At 36.1% G+C, this 16432-nt stretch overlaps 1 long non-coding RNA gene across 1 annotated transcript; it reads right to left on the bottom strand.

The window, feature by feature from the left end:
- Positions 1 to 11668: 11668 nt before the first annotated feature.
- LOC107100993 lies at positions 11669 to 15997 on the bottom strand. The gene is made up of 4 exons (XR_001482057.1): positions 15906 to 15997; positions 15655 to 15765; positions 15162 to 15284; positions 11669 to 12433 (listed from the first exon to the last, which is right to left on the bottom strand). It is a non-coding gene; the product is annotated as an uncharacterized LOC107100993 (long non-coding RNA).
- Positions 15998 to 16432: the final 435 nt, after the last annotated feature.

The raw sequence follows: 16432 nt of genomic DNA, 5'->3' as shown, positions 1-16432 counted from the left end.
GACATGTTGTGCAGGATGGCTATGAAGTGATGAGATCTGAGTATAGAGGCCCAAACTGACAGTTAAACAAACCATCAACTCATTTCAGAGTCTTGACGGGCACTAGCAGCACTACGTTTCTATGTACATATTTATCTTCTATTGCTTTTTATTGTCTTCCTTTATATTTTTTATATAATTTTTTTCTAATATTTTCTAACGGACATTAAAAGACAAATACAGAATATAATATTATTATATAATTTCCCTTTGGGATGAAAGAAATCAACCTTGTTCCTCATTTTTTTGTCATCTTGAAAAAAGGAATTACGGTTTGCGAGGTTCAGATTTTATGGTCATGATCAAATTTCAAGACATCATCATGGAAAAAAATACCATCTATCAAACGACGTGAGACTGCAGCAATGGGTTGATTGTGTCTTATTTTATATGCATTTATGAGGGATGAATGTCAAATATAAAGATCATTTTTAAACAATCTCAGAGAATTTTTTTCAAATGTAATTCATCCTGTAAGACGTATTGTAGCTGAGTTTAGTTTTCTTTGACCTCCTTTTCCTAAAGCTGTAAGTTCTTTAGGATATTATTCATTCAGAAGACATGTTTGCAGCAAAGCTTTAACTACTAACCTAAGTCTTTAACTGTTACTTCATTATTTCATCACAATGTTCTTTCAAGCTGATTCACTAGATTCCCTCCAGCCATAAAACAAGTATTAACAGGCTGATGCAATTCCATACTTATTTTCTGGGATGGTGAAAAGATCCCCAAACAAGTCCTAATCTAAGGCCTAAAAACATATATTCCTTCTATCCTAAAGACCTTCTATGACTCTGTTATGACATCAGCCATCTTCTATGGAGCCGTCTATTGGAGCAGTAGCTGAGAGAAAGCGGTTAGATAAGTTGATCAGGAAGGCCAGCTCTGGGGTTGGATGCCCTCTGGACTCGGTGCAGAGGTGGGAAACAAAAGGATCCTAACTAAATAAACATCTCTCTTGGAGAATGTCTCCCACACCATGCATGAAGCTGGTGCTGAACTGGAGTGTTCCTTCAGTGACAGACTGCTGCACCCAAAATGCACCAGGGAGCGTTATCACAGATCCTTCCTCCCAGCAGCTGGAAGACTGTATAACCACCACTGTTCCCAAAAACCTCAATAAGTTCTTACATTCATGCTGATTTTGCACAGTTTCTATCTAAGTAAGTTAAATAACATGTTGTTGTCATTTTGCACATCTCTGATGTTGCTGCTATTTTTGAAATATGCATTACTGTAAAAATGTGCATAGCTGTATATTGGTTCATTTATTTTCCAGGTGCACAGTTTCATATTGTTGAATAACTTAACTGTAGAGTATTTTATTGTTTATCTTTTTACTATTCACTAGTATGCTATTCTTATACATTTTTCTAAGGTCCACATTTGTGTGACAATTTTTTTTCTATAATCTTTTTTCTGCTGTAAACACCAGAATGTCTCTGTTTCTGTTCTATTCTACCATTCCTTTCTATTCTATTCTATTCTATTCTATTCTATTCTATTCTATTCTATTCTATTCTATTCTATTCTATTCTATTCTATTCTATAACATGTCCTCACATGGCATGGCGATTTTACACAAATGGTTGAAAAAGGATTAGGGAGAACAGAAACCTATGAATTCTTTTTATGCGCCTGTAGTTTCCCACTTGTGGATCTTTTTCTGCAAGCTGTCACTGGAGAAAGTGAACCACCTTTGATTGACTACTATTCAGAAGATCCTGCCAAAAATCACGACCACTCATTTAATAATCAAAACAGCACATACCTGTGATCACGGGTGTGTGTAATAATTCAAGCACTCTTTTTTTTCTTTAAGCACTCTTCAAAGTAAAACACACCCACTCTACCATTCTGTCTGTTCTTGTAAAAAAATTAAGTTTCCTTGCTCTGTTTTGGGGGCGTTTCTGTCAGTCGAGGGGAGTTAATCTTCTGATGGATCTGATTGGCCGGATTTTTATCTCCTATCCGATGTGTTTTGAACCAAGTAACATCCCCTTCACCTTTTGAGTAGATTTCTGGCACTCCCTCCCTGACCTTGCTCCCTCACCGTCACGTGGTTCACGGAGCTCTCAATAGTTCCAATATTACAGAATATCACAAAATCTGATTACTTCTCTAAGTACTTATCAATATTGGGGTGGTAGGGACATTTACTTTGTTCTAAATTTTGGATTGGAATGAGATTACAATTACAATGAAGTCACAGATACAGATCATAGATCTTGATATTAGTTTATGCAATTTACTGATCAATGTAGACATGTCTACAGTTCTTTACGATAATAATAATATATATTGCAATATACTCCTGTATACTTACATGTCCATGCTCCAGCTTACCCTCTGAACTACATTCTTCAGCAAAGCCTGGGATATTGTTGGTTCCATGATTTAACAGTAGAATTTCTAGCAGATGTCACACAGCCTGTGTTCTCTATGCTGCTTTCAGTTGGAAAATTAACCTGAATAGCAAAGCTGATCTAAATCTTGAAAAGCATTTAAATGAAGAATTTCTTTTCTAAAGGGGGTAAGTATTTTACAATACATTTTTGTGTTTTATCATTTCAACTGCACACATTAATCTAGAAAACCAAAAATGATATGTGTATATATACATATAATTATATACTATAACTATAATTATATGTAATTAATTATCTACTATATATATATATATATATATATATGTATCTTTATGTATATATGTATCTGTTGTGCCATATGCCATGATCACGGTTTTTGGACATTGGAACCAGTGTCCATATTTCATTATGACATGATGACCAGAGAAGAGTATACAAGTTTGGTGAATAAACAGCTGTAAGACCTCATGTGTTTACTGATGGGCAAAAATAAAGCTAATAGGATGGACTGGATGCTATGCTATGCTACAGTAATATGTTTTGAGCTGTTGTTGAAGCTTAGGCAAGCTTTATTTCACTAAGGGTATAATATGATATAATATTAGTGTTCATGTGTTCCTCATGTGTTCCTCATATGCTCATTACATTTCGAAACCAAGTATGACCAAGAGTCATTTAGTGGAATCCTGATGTCTATTCACTGCTAGGTATTTCAAAGAGGGTCAAGAATCATTGACTAAAGGTTATTGGTTCATGATTAAGCAAATCATTTAATAAAACATTATTTGGCAAAATAAACAAAACCAGTTTATCTTATCGAGTTATTAATTTTACAGTATTTACTCCTCCTGGATTAGCATGTACTGTAGTTACAGAAGATATTTGGTTGCATTTTTTCACTGACTCTACAGCAATCCCTCACACCGGGCATGCAAGCAGCAACAGTGGAAAGGAAAAAGTCCCTTTTAACATGATTAAACTTCCAGTAGAATCGGGATACAAAAGCACACACAAAAGAAAGTGCGGATCTATAAATTCTTTCTATGTTAGAAAAGGGAACAGTAAACTAGCTACACAGGTGGCTCTGTCTGGGAAAGAAACAGTTAAGCAGATGAGTTCTAAGTCAGTTTTCATGTTAAAGGGATGAAAGAGACCACAAACAGTTAGTCACATTAAAAGCTGAGCCCATAGCTATATCTAGGAGAAAAACAGTACTTAAAACAGAAAAAGAAGACCAACCATTGACTGCAGTAGCCTAGCTGTTGTCTGCATCAAGGATTATAATACAGCCTATTTTCTGTCGCACTTTCCTGTTGCTGCGTCTTGTATTTCCTGAGACCTCGGTTCATATTTCTCCTGAATTCACACAATGGATCTTATCAGCTGGTCTCTCAATGGAATTGATCAAATTTTCTAAAATGGAAGACAGGGACAAAGAGACCCTTCCTGTCCTGCCGGGACATGCTTTGTGGGATACACCATAGACTCCTGGAAGGCTTGGAGGATGGTGTGTATTACAATGTTGTCAGTGGAGGATATCGAAGATTTATGGATTTTCGGATTTATGATAGTCGGATTTCTCCTGTTTGGATTTGGAGGCTACCTTATGTATCTACAATTACAGAGGATGTTAGAGGCAATTTGGGCATTGATCAGGCTGCCGGCAGCGTTTGCTTTCTACGGGTGAGAGGCGGGGTACAGCCTGAACAGGTTGCCAGTCCATCGCAGGGCAACACAGAGTAACAACCATTCACACACACTTAAGGAGAATTTATAGAAGTCAATTAACCTATTAGTCATGTTTTTGGACTGTGGGAGGAAGCCAGAGTACCCGGAGAGAACCCACGCATGCTCAGGGAGAACCTTCTTGCTGCAAGGCAGCAGTGCTACCCACTGTGCCACTCAGCAGCCAGACGCTCTCAAAACCATAAATGTTATTTTGGATTTGGCCTCCCACTTATCAGACCTCCTCTGGATGTTATGGAGGAAGGGCCCCCATCCCTTTAGGGAACCGCCTCACGGTCATAAAAATGCGTCAATGGTAGCATTCTGCGGCCTCAGTGAATCGTTAATAGAGGCCCAATTAGATGCTAGATGCCTATTAGATGCTGAATAACTTAATAAGATTAAAGAAATTGTGGCTTAAATAACACAGTTATGTTCCACAAAATACAATAAAGGTTTGGTTTTAGTATTCCACCACCATGTGTCTCTGTTTTCACTTTTATAATACACCTACTGTTTTAGTGCTCAAAGACTTTTTAAATTCATCATTAACGGTCACTTAGAGAAATTTTAATTTTAATAAAACCTTTTTTTTTTTACATTAGATGGAAAAATATGACCCTAACTGCTTATTTTTTAACTTCTCTTTAGGAAAGATACGGTAGAAATTATTGAGTTTCAATTTGACATCAAACCAATTTTCTGAATTTATACATATTCTACTCTAATGCATGATTCAGTGACAAATTTTTTTCTTTATTCTGAAAGTATACAAACCCTTAAAACCACATGTAGGATGAGACCAAATACATTATTTATTTATTTACCAGGTGGTTTATGTTAAAGTTCTGCAGAAACAGAAATGTTCTGGAAATGTCTTTTGTTCTGGAATATCTCCACATAACTAATTCAGCTGCAGAGATAATTAGAGAGAGAATTAGTCTTGCAGATAATGCTGATGATTTCTCATGTCTGTGTTTTTTTTCAGGCATCAGTTCAGGCTGAATAAAATCTTAGTAGGGTGAACTACCTGTTTAAATCTGGGCTTGTGGCACCACCATGTGGAACATAAAGGACATTTTTCCTTTTGCTCTCCCCTCCGGATTACTGCTTCAGTCCATCAGTCCTCCAATGTGGGGACCTTCATTTGTGCACAACTAGGAGACAAAAAAAAATGTTTTTTGTGCCTTTTTTTAACCTATGGCTTCAAAGAAACATAATTAAAAAGCATATATGCAGGGTTTAATAAATATTTGCAGTGTATTTTGATTAAACAAGGAAAAGTATTCTACTTCTTCCAGAATCTGTAGCTTTTTTCTTTTTTACCACTTATTTCAGGTCTTCAGTAAATTGTTTGAATCAGAGAAGCTGTTTGCTATGTGCTCTCTGTAAGAAAAGTAGAGGTAAAGTGTTTCTGTCACCCTAGGTGTAAAACTAACATATAAAAAAAAAACAGCATAAAAATGACACCATAAAATTGATCAAATGTTTGATAGAAACTAAATGCCAAAAATTTCGTTATCGTTATTATCACACCTTTGCAATTTTAACATATCTACTTGCTTATATATAATGACACTTTTGTGTCATTTTTAAGTCCTGGTCACATTCTTTTTTTTTTTTTTTTTTACTGTTTTTCTTGTTTTGCATGCTTAACCCCTGCACCACTGGCACTCAGCAATTTGTTTTTCTCAATAGTGATTTTGATTTGGGGACATAGAATTTTTTAAAGAGAAAATCTGGATTTATTGTTGACAGGTAAAAGTTTTGTACCCACATGTCAACCTATCAGGGACATTATTCTATTTCTAAAACATTAAATTTTGCAGAGTAATGATTTAGGATAATAAATACTAAATACTAAATACTAAATAAAGTTAATTAATTTATTAATAGAAATGAAATGCAGCCCTTTCTTCTCCCACATCTAACTTGAAGTCAGGCTAAATTCATTGTTTTCCCTTAAAGCATAGGTCTTCAGCAGGGGTCCATGACACCTATGGGGTCCACGGAGGTACTGCATGGGGGTCTCAAAGTTTTGGTTGGTTAGACTTTGTTTTTTTATATTCCCTCCTGCAATTTTTTTCCACCAATTGAAATGTCTATAAGTCCACATTAACATGAATTCAACACACTGTAGTAAACAGATAAATGGAGGCAGAAGATGTCTTTTAGTCATCAATGCACACATCCAGAGACACACAGGAGCTCTTTCAAGCTGGGCACCATTTCATTCACAACACCTGTCCCATCAACCAGAAATTAGAATCAGAAATACTTTAATAATCCCAGGGAGAAATTACTTTCATTGCATGACTCCATCTGTAAAAGAATGACTATAGGACCAGTTTGATATAACACAATTTCATACAATATATATAATTAGGCGGTCCTCTCTCACCAACTCCCCATCAGTTTTTGGGGTCCTTGGCCTGGAAAATGTTGAAAACCTCTGCCTTAACTTCACTTACAAATTATTTCCATTTGCCACATACAAGAATATTGTCTCCAGTTGCAGAATTTAACATTCAGTTGTAAAAATGGCAAACTATGCCTTTAAACATTCTGGGAGAGCCCAGTTAATGCTGGCATGGCCTTGTTAGCAAGTAGGTCCAGATTGTGTTAAACGGAAGTCTACTTAGTGATGATTAAGTATTTAGTTTTAACACGCTGTTCCTATATTTTGGAAAAATCTAGAAAGTAAGTAATTAAAGGTATTGTGGAGTATCTTAGCAAATTTTTTAAAAGACCAGCCCTCTCCTCTTAAAAAAATATGTACATGCAACAGCATGCATGAGCCTATTTCTCCTCGTGCACGCTCTGTTTGAAAGCTGCTGTTCTCATAGCTCATACAAGCTTACTGTGTCCGAATGTCCGCCCTAACCCCTAAATCCCTCAACTACCATATAGAGCGGGGACTTTATAGTCGACTTTTTAGCAAACTCATTCAACTTATTTGTGCTCCATATGTTATGTGTAAGGATTATAAAATAGGAGTAATTTGATCTTGTTTTCTAGAACAAGTCATGAGTCTGGCTGTAGTATTTCTTATGCTGCGTTCACACCAAAGATGCTACGCCGTCAAAAACGCCGAAATTTGGATGCTGGTCAGATGCTGAATCAAACTGTGGTGAAGTTTCTATGATGTTTTGATGCTCTGGATGCTTTGGATGGTTGGCCCCTGGGGGTTGTTCATCTGCTCTGTTCTCTGGCTACAATCTAGAGAGGAGTTTGGCTTCATCTGATATGTTTAAGCAAGAAAGTCCTCCTCCAAATATCCTATGTGCAGTTACTTCATCAGGGTTAGGATAGCCGGACCTCCAGCATACCGCCAGCTAGCAGCACTGGAAATCCCTGCTGAAAGCTTCCTCCAGTGGCCAACCAGTGGGGAACCAGAATATACAATGTAGGTCTGAAACTATTAATTGGATTAATCATGATTAATTGATTATTGAAATAGTCATCAACTAATTTAGTTATTGATTAATCGTTTACTGCAGTATAGAGACCGACAAGTAATTATATCAAAATCCTAAAAAGTAATACTCGGAAGGTGGGAATGTTTTAGTTTCCCCTGATCTAATTTTGTAAAAAAATCTTCTTTCATGAACCTTTGGCTATCCAAATATTCATTAATTAATTGAAAAAATAATCTACAGATTAATCGATTTGCAAAATAATCTTAGTTGCAGTCCTAATACAATTTAATATTTTTCGTCAGCAACAATGATGAGAGCTCCCTCTCTTTTCCTTGTACATATAACAATCCAGTCCTCTTTTTTTTTACCTTTGTAGTTGATATTTAATTATTCTTCATATGCAGAAGCTCTGCAGGTGGTGTCTATCTCCCCCAATAAATTCCAGTTTCAGCTTTTCTGATGGGTTGACGCTCTGGTGTACAGTGGCAAAAGTAAAATTTTCTGGAATCCAGTGCAGAATGCTCTTAATCTGGGACACTCCGATGCCAGAACGCTCGGATGTGCCGCTCCTGATGCTCGGACATGCTGCAGGACCCCTCAGCACTGTCCCCCATAGACTTTGCATGTAAATAAGATGCTTTGACACCGAAAACACGCACGGTCTGAACGCACCAATACAGTTCGGAGAAGTGAGAGTGAAGACTTATTCAAACCAGTTAAAAGAGCATAACTAATCACGAAGTTACAAATGCATGAATGCTTTTTCTAACTCTGGTGGGCAGACCATCTGTCAGAATTTCGAAATGTTCTTTAATTGAAAGAAACAGGGGTGAAAGATTTACAAGCAAGTCAAAGAAGAATTTAAAATTTCATCTAGATTTTAGTTTGCTGGACTTCGGAGATGGTCAAAATAAACCAAGACTCTGAGTGATTTTTGAAGTGCAGGAGGCTTTATGATCATCATCTCATTTTTTTGGACTCGAGCCGATTGCTGGAAAGGAAAGCCAGTCACAGAATTTAGATAAACTGGGTACAAGGGTGATCAGACTGGGGGTTAAAAGACTTATACAACTGAAATTCATCTGCATAATAGTGATTAAAGAATGTAATTAAATGCTTGAATAATGTCAGCTAAAGGAAGTAAAAAGCGGAGGACCTAAAACTAAGGCCTATGGAAATCCACAGTATGGAGAGCCAGTTCTGGAGATTTACTTAACCTATTCAGTTAAATTATCTAAAGGAATTTTCCAAGAATTCTGAGAAATTTGGATCCACACAAATATGGTTCATCTGTACGTTCAGAGTTCTTTATATGCAGAAAAAAACATAGCACTATGCACTCACCATAACATTCTGGGAAAAAAAGATGAATGGACTCCTGCAAAAAGTGCTTTTTGACCCCAGAAAATTAGTCAAGTACCTTGTGGCGCTCATGCCTGAAGCTGGACGGATGTTGACACCAGCCCAACATTGACATGAGCAGTAAAAGCATTTAGTTATCCCTAAATGCTGACCCTAATTTTTGGTTGAGTGTCGTGTGGTTTCATTAAACTAAAACTGAGGCGTTTGGCAATGATTATAATTACATTTGGTGAAACATTGGAGAAGCTTGCATTCCCTGAGACCCCCATCCCAGCTCTGTCTGCCCTTACAGAGAAGACCAATGCATTTCACACGAATAGAAAATCATATGTAAAACCCATGCACAAAATGTGAAATGAACATGTGTTAATCACATGCAACAGTACACGTATGCGTGCAGATTTGGAAATGTTTCATGTTAAAAGCACATTTGATTTAGTTATAAATCACATGATTTAAATAGGAATCAAATGTGAAAAAGTCTATCAAATGTAATCCACAGGGAGGAGGTGGAGCAGCCGGTGCAGAGACAACAACCTGATCCTGAATGTGGAGAAAAAGAGGGAGATAATTTTGGACTTCAGGAAGAACCGGCCTAACCACGATCCACTGGTCATCAACAGCTCAGCTGTAGAGGTGGTCAACAGCACCAAATAACTGGGGGTGCACATTATATGCAACCTCACCTGGACTGTAAACACCACCTCACTGGTCAAAAGGGCACAGAAGGTGCTTCTTGCAGAGGATGAGGAGAGCCCACCTGCCCCCACCCATCCTCACCACCTTCTACAGAAGCACCATAGAGAGCGTTCTGACCAGCTGTCTCACTGTGTGGTGTGGAGGCTGCAGCGCCTCAGACTGGAAGAAAGTGAGGAGAGAGGTGAGAACAGCAGAGACGATCATTGGGGCTCCTCTTCCCTCCATTAAAAATATTTCATCTCTGCGCTGCGTGTCCCGAACCCGTAACATCATAAATGACCCCTCACACCCCCACCATGGACTGTTCTCCCTAGTGCCCTCTGGGAAGAGACTTCACAGCAGCCAATGCAGGGCCAGCATATTCTGAAACAGCTTCTTCCCCACTGCCATCAGACTGCTGAATGTTTAATAAAATGGGGGAAAAAAGTGCACTAAATGTGGGAGGAACTGTCAATCATATACCAGTCTTATATTTATATTTGTTCACTGTTGCACCTTAGAAATAGAAATGTCTTCAGAGCTGTACTGAACGATATTTTGTTTTGTATACACTAAGTATACAAAAGGGCAAAGTTTATCTAAGTCAAGTTCTTACATGTGCTGGTGAAGGTTCTCAATCATCCAGGCGAGGAGAGCAGAAGACCTTGCCTGTTCAGCCAGGCCAATAATTCCCTTTAACAACCCCCCTTTGAGAGACATAAACAGGTATGGGGTATTGCAGGCTAACAAAAGAAGCCAAACGACCCCCATTCCAAAGGGGTTGACCCATTTGTCAGTTTGCATGTTTTTAAGACAAAAACAAGGTTTTGTTGAACAACTTTTTAAAGCCTTGAACTAAAGACTATTCCTGACATTTTGAATTGAAAAAGTTTCCTGGATGGGAAGAGAAACCTCTTCAAACTTGTAAACAAAATCCAGTGGATTGTTTTTTAACTTTTTTTTTTTATGAGTTAACATGTGTCTTACATGTGATTTTCACATGGAAAATTCATGGTACTTTTCATTTTTTTGCTATTTTTCTTCTTTAAAGGCAGTTATCGAATAATTTTCAAACCTTCAGGTGCATTACTGCCACCAATTGGCTTCTTCACAAGGGGAGGTAGATTTGCACTTTTAAATTTATGAATCATATTAATATTTTTGCATAGATGTAACTTTGGAAGCTGTTTTCACAAACTGTAAGTTTGTATCTCCACAGATTAAAAATCTGATGCCCCAAGTGTCTATGTTCTTATTAAAACATGTTTTACTGACAGTCTTTTACACAAAACAATCCATGGGACTAATTTATGGATACATCCTAAACTTGTACTTTAGAAAAAGAAGGGTTTTCCCACAAACTATTTGAGACATTAAATTGTTGGTGTTTTTTTCTCTGCATCAGTACAATATTTTACCAGGAACATCTTCTGCGGATGACATTTGTGTATTTTCTGTGGTGTTCTTGACATTTGGGGTGAATCTAATGTCAATGAATACATTAGAAAACAATTAAGTAAGAAAAAACCTTTCAAGTCACATTCTCATTTTACCCAGGGTAAATATCCTGTATCAACTATATAATTTCAATCCCTGTACGTTTTTCTTGTATCTCACCATGCTTTTTTTTTTTCAGGAAACATTAAGGATTACTCAACTCCAGCTTCATCTTCCCAGAGGACATATTTTATTTTAGTACATGTGTTTCTGTTGAAACAGGGAGCTGATAAACTGTGTTATTTATAGAAAGGAATGTGAGGCGCATGTTTTGCTCCTAATGCAAGTCAGAATTTCATGTTACTGTCCCGAAATGACGCCCCGGCCGTATGCATCTGGATGCCATGAGATAGGAGTATTTATTTATTGTTTCTGACACTGGTTGAAAGCAGGCTCTGTGGAATCTATTACAGTTCCCATCATTGCCAAAATTCATGAATAATGTTAAGTCATATATGAAGTATTTTTAGATCAGCTAGACTTAAATCAGTGATGTCAAGATAAAGAAATGCTAAAATGACTCATTTTTTAAAGCCTTTATTTAGATTTTTTTTTTTTACTCAAATCTAGATGGCAGCACAGCACCTAATTAGTTCATTTTAACCTTTCCAGCACACATCTGTCACACAAATCCGACATAAATGAGCCCAGATACAGCATATACATCACATTATTGTTTTACCAATTTTTCTACTAGTGAGAGAAAAGAAAATTATCTAATCAGGTAACATACTTAACAAACAGAATAATTCAAGTTAAAATGAAATATTTATTTTCAGCACGTTTACAAAATCATAATGTTTGTTTAAATATAATATCTACATTCATATATACACGTTAGCAGTTAAATAGGTGTAAATAACAGATAAAGGTTCGGTACGAGTGGTGTACGTTGCACAGAAAGCCGTCCCTTTACTGCGAGTAGTGGTTCTGGGTTTATTTATGTGAGCTTCCAGAGCTCCAGCTGCTTCGCTAGTTTTTCCTCAATTCATGTCTTCAAAGTTCAGCTGCTTTTCCATTAAAAGAGGATCATTCATGTCAAATCCCAACACATATTACTCTGAGCTATCAGGAGTAGTTTCTACTGCGTTGAAGCATAGGTTTTGGTTGCTGCCGTCTTGCCGAGTAGCTTCAGTGCTTGTCCTTGGTCCCTCAGTCTGTAGGGTGAGCTGATGGTCGTCTGCCATTCGACGACGCCGTCCATAACCAGTGTCTTTCAACTTATCCTTTGGAGCACAGGGCCGTTGAGATCTGATCTTAGGTATATATTTAACAATATCATGAATTATACAGGTGATCAATCTGCAGCCAGGTGATGATGAGGATCTTATGTTTCTCTGAAAGCTAAAACAAAAGAGTTACAGATTAATCTTTCAGTTGTGTAAAGTGCACATTATTAAAAATAGATGATTGAAATCTAAACATAGCATTTTTTAATATATTTATTTAGATCAACTATGGTGGTAGCGAGTGAGCCATGCAGTTCAAAGTTAAACTCTTAACCTTATATATCCTTGGATATTTTCCATGTTTTTACATTTTACTTTTCAATATCTGACTAAATTTAGGCAAGTTCTTTGTGTTTTGGTTAAATATTTTCAGGATTTTTTTCTTCAGGTTTGTTTGTGATTCTAAATGAAGAGGAGCCAATAAGCATCAACAGTAACACTTTAATGTCTAAACATTTTAATATTTAATGTCATACTTTTATTTTCTTTACCTAATTACTTGAACGTAAAAAATGGCTAAAGCCACGAAATGTCCTCAGGATCACAGAGTAAGGCTGTGTCTATGGGGTAAGATAGTCAACTAAAACATAGGCATAGTTGTCTAAATGTGTCAATGTAAGTCATAAATAATTATGTATTATTTTTGTATTTGCTCCTTGTCAACTCATAAATACCTGTTACATTAGATGCTTAGTCTGTAACAGTACAAGTTTGGAAGTTATGAATACAAGTGAACAAAGGTACAACTTTAAAATAAAACAAGTGTAAATCACAAATTTCCAAGAACAGACTACAGATTTATTAGAATGAATCACAAGTTTGCAAGTGAACATTGCAAATCTATGAGTATTGATCAGACCTGTTCCTTTACAAGTCTAATTAACAGGTACAAATCATAAATTCATGAGTGAGGATCAGTCATTTACAAGTATAAATCTTTAACCCCTGATGAAGCTGTTACACTCTTCTCCAGTGGATGGTGTTAATGCATCTAAAAGGTCGCCTACTGCCTTTAAATGAAGAGGGAAACGATGTAAAACAAAACATTGTATTGTTCGCTGATTAAAAGCAACATTTCAGCAAAGATATAAGTGATAATTTTGTTTTTGTCTTCTTCTACTCACTGACTGTAGAGGTGTGTGACAGCTTCAACAGGGATTGTAGATTTGTACTATAAATTTTTTGTTTTGTATTTGTATTTTTTGAGGACTTACATTACCTGTATTCGGAACTTTTAAACTTGTATTTTCACAGATAAAACATCTAATGTCATCTGTATGTAAGCGTTGACAAGAAGTAAATACAAATCTTTAATCTAATCATGCATAGAGCAACCAGAAGGTTTCTTTTTTTTTTTTTTTTTACATAAAAATGATCTCTGATCCTCATTAATGTGTGGCAGGAGAGCAAAACTGGTTTCGGGAGATTGTAAGCTCTGCCAACAAGCGAACAGGATTTGTGTCAAGAGGCGACAGAACCAGGATTTTCTGGTTAAAAGTATAATAGTGTAAATTGTTTGGTTGATATAACTGCAATAAACCGAATATCAGACATGGGTAAAGCGTCTATATTAGACAGAAGAGGAATGGAGACTAAAGTCATTTTTTTTTTTCAAAATAAAGGTTTTTTTCAAAACTAAAATACTGCTCAAATTAAATCCTTGACTGAATAGTGCAGCCATAGTGAGCCGGATACGATGGAGAGAAGAGCTACAGAGCCACACACTAGCAGTCATTGATAAAATTAAACTTTTAATACACAGTCATGTAAATGTAGGTCTTTTTATTAATTCACCAGCAGTAAAATATTTTACACTTTTTTGTATTGTTTTTCCTATCTGGTTTCCTATTCCTATCTGGTTGTTTGGTGTTTTCCAACAAGAAAAAAAAGTAAGTCACATAAAGGTGTAAATAGTATAATGTGTTTAACATATTTTTTAAATAAGAGAGCTATTTTACTTGTCTCTTGCTGCCAGTTTAAACACTCTCAAAGGTGGATTAATAAAACACAATCCCCCAAAATAAGGTTTAAGATGCATCAGATGTGGGTGGATCTGATGAGGATATCAACGTTGTACTTTGCTTTCAGAAAAAGAACAAATTGCTTTTTCTTTTCTGAGATATGTGTTTTCACTAAAAGGTGAACCAGAGGCAGATAGAATGCCATACATTTTCACTTAAATAAACATAAGTTAACTCGAATGAATGTTAACTCCAGCAGAGGTAAATATTATTAATAACAAAATAACTACAACCAAAATAAAGACAGTATTTAGCAACGAGGCAACTCAAGTACTTAGAAATGGTTGGAACCTATCTGATATTAAAATTATGGAATCAGATAGATTCCATATAAATATGTATGGAATTTGTTTGAAAGGATGACCTGAATTTTAAAATTTTAAATAATGATCACAAAATAACAAATTCGGGTAAAAAAAAAAATTTAACATTTCCAGAATTTTCCGCACATTATATCTGCAAGAAAACTGAAAAATACTTTTTGTCATAATATATATCATGGACAAAATGTACTTATTATGGCCTCTTAAAGACTCATCAGGCTCAGCCGATAAAGACATAACATTAGAACAATGAAATATCACTTTAAATATAAACAGCAGGCGTGTGTCTGTTCCATTTTTGTTGCATTTTTGGATCAGTTAGGTAACATGAGGTAAATGTACAACAAGAAATCAAAAGATTTGCATTCAAGTAAAAATGATAAAGTACGGAGCAGTGAAAGTTTTCCGACAGGTACATTTTGTTCAGAAAAAAACTAAAGTAAAAGTAGCTGACTAAATGTAACTGGAAGGAATACTGATGCCTTCCTCTGGTTTGTACCTTGCTGATGTTAAAGATGTTTCTCCATCCTTCTGCGATGACCCCACAGATGTCTGCGCACTAGCTGCACTGAGCTGTGTGCTGTGGTATTTGCTCATGTGTTTCTGAAGCGATTCTCTAAGCCTGTAAAAAAAAAAATCAGTTTATCAAGAGGAGGGAGCAAGATGTTATTGGTGAAATGAACTCAAACTAGCTACATGATCTTGAAAAAAAAAGTTTTTTTTGTTTTTAAATGTCATGTTGAGCAGAAAGCATTTTACCCAAATATATATATTTTTAAATGATAATCATTTGATATTGTTTCTCCTTTTGTCCATCAGACAGCATGGCTATAAACCTCAGATCTAAATCTGTAAAAAAAATTTAAAAAGATCTCAAACTAATGTTAATTAACTGTTATTTCAGTTCGGGTTTATTTATTTGCTAATAGTACTATACAGGAATATGACATGAACACAATGTCCTCAGGCTGCTTGTTCACGAGGCGGCTTACTTTTTTATCAGGGGGCTTTGGTCACCTCTCACAAGTGGGACCATAGTGGTGAAAACACAGCAGAAGATCACAGTGGGAAGAAAGAATCTCATTTTGGCTTGTCACTGGTTTCTGAAAGGATAAAAATAAAAAAAACGTTAAAAAAAGTTTTTTAAGGCACTTTAATAACACTTAATAGCACTTAATTTAATAAGTGCTAATATTAGTAGAAGATATCAAACATTATTAAAAATGCATGAAATGATACGTACCACAGTCTTTCTTTGGATTTGATGTAGAAAATCAAAGTCAAATATAGAGTTGTTTTTTTTTTTCTCCAAAGCTTTAAGATTTAGCTATGAGTTGTCTGAAGATTACATTGCTTTTAAGGGGCTTTATAGATGAAGGGAGGGAGCTGTACCTGAATGCCAAACCCAGTGGGAGGGACTGCTTGACAGTTCATGTCAACCCTGTCCACCCCTCACAAAGATATTCAGACCAGAAATATGCACACCGAGACCAACTGTAGGCAATCAACAATCCACAAATGGCATGAGTAATAGTTTGTGGCAATCATAATTTGATCAATTTGAAAGTTATTACTTTTTTTTTTTTTCTCTCTGAGATGTTACCAAGAGATGAGCCATGTACTATTTATCTTACTGATACATAGTTTTGCCTTAAAGGAATAGTACACCCAAAACATGATTAGCCTTCATTTTCTACTCACCCCCATGCTGAACAACACTCTGGAGTACTTTTTTGATATCTCAAATGCAGCTGGATATCTGCGAGGCTT

The sequence above is a fragment of the Cyprinodon variegatus genome, unplaced genomic scaffold (genome assembly GCF_000732505.1).
Source record: "Cyprinodon variegatus isolate N-32 unplaced genomic scaffold, C_variegatus-1.0 Scaffold1042, whole genome shotgun sequence".
NCBI lineage: Eukaryota > Metazoa > Chordata > Actinopteri > Cyprinodontiformes > Cyprinodontidae > Cyprinodon > Cyprinodon variegatus.
This window is presented reverse-complemented; position numbering and strand designations above follow the sequence as displayed.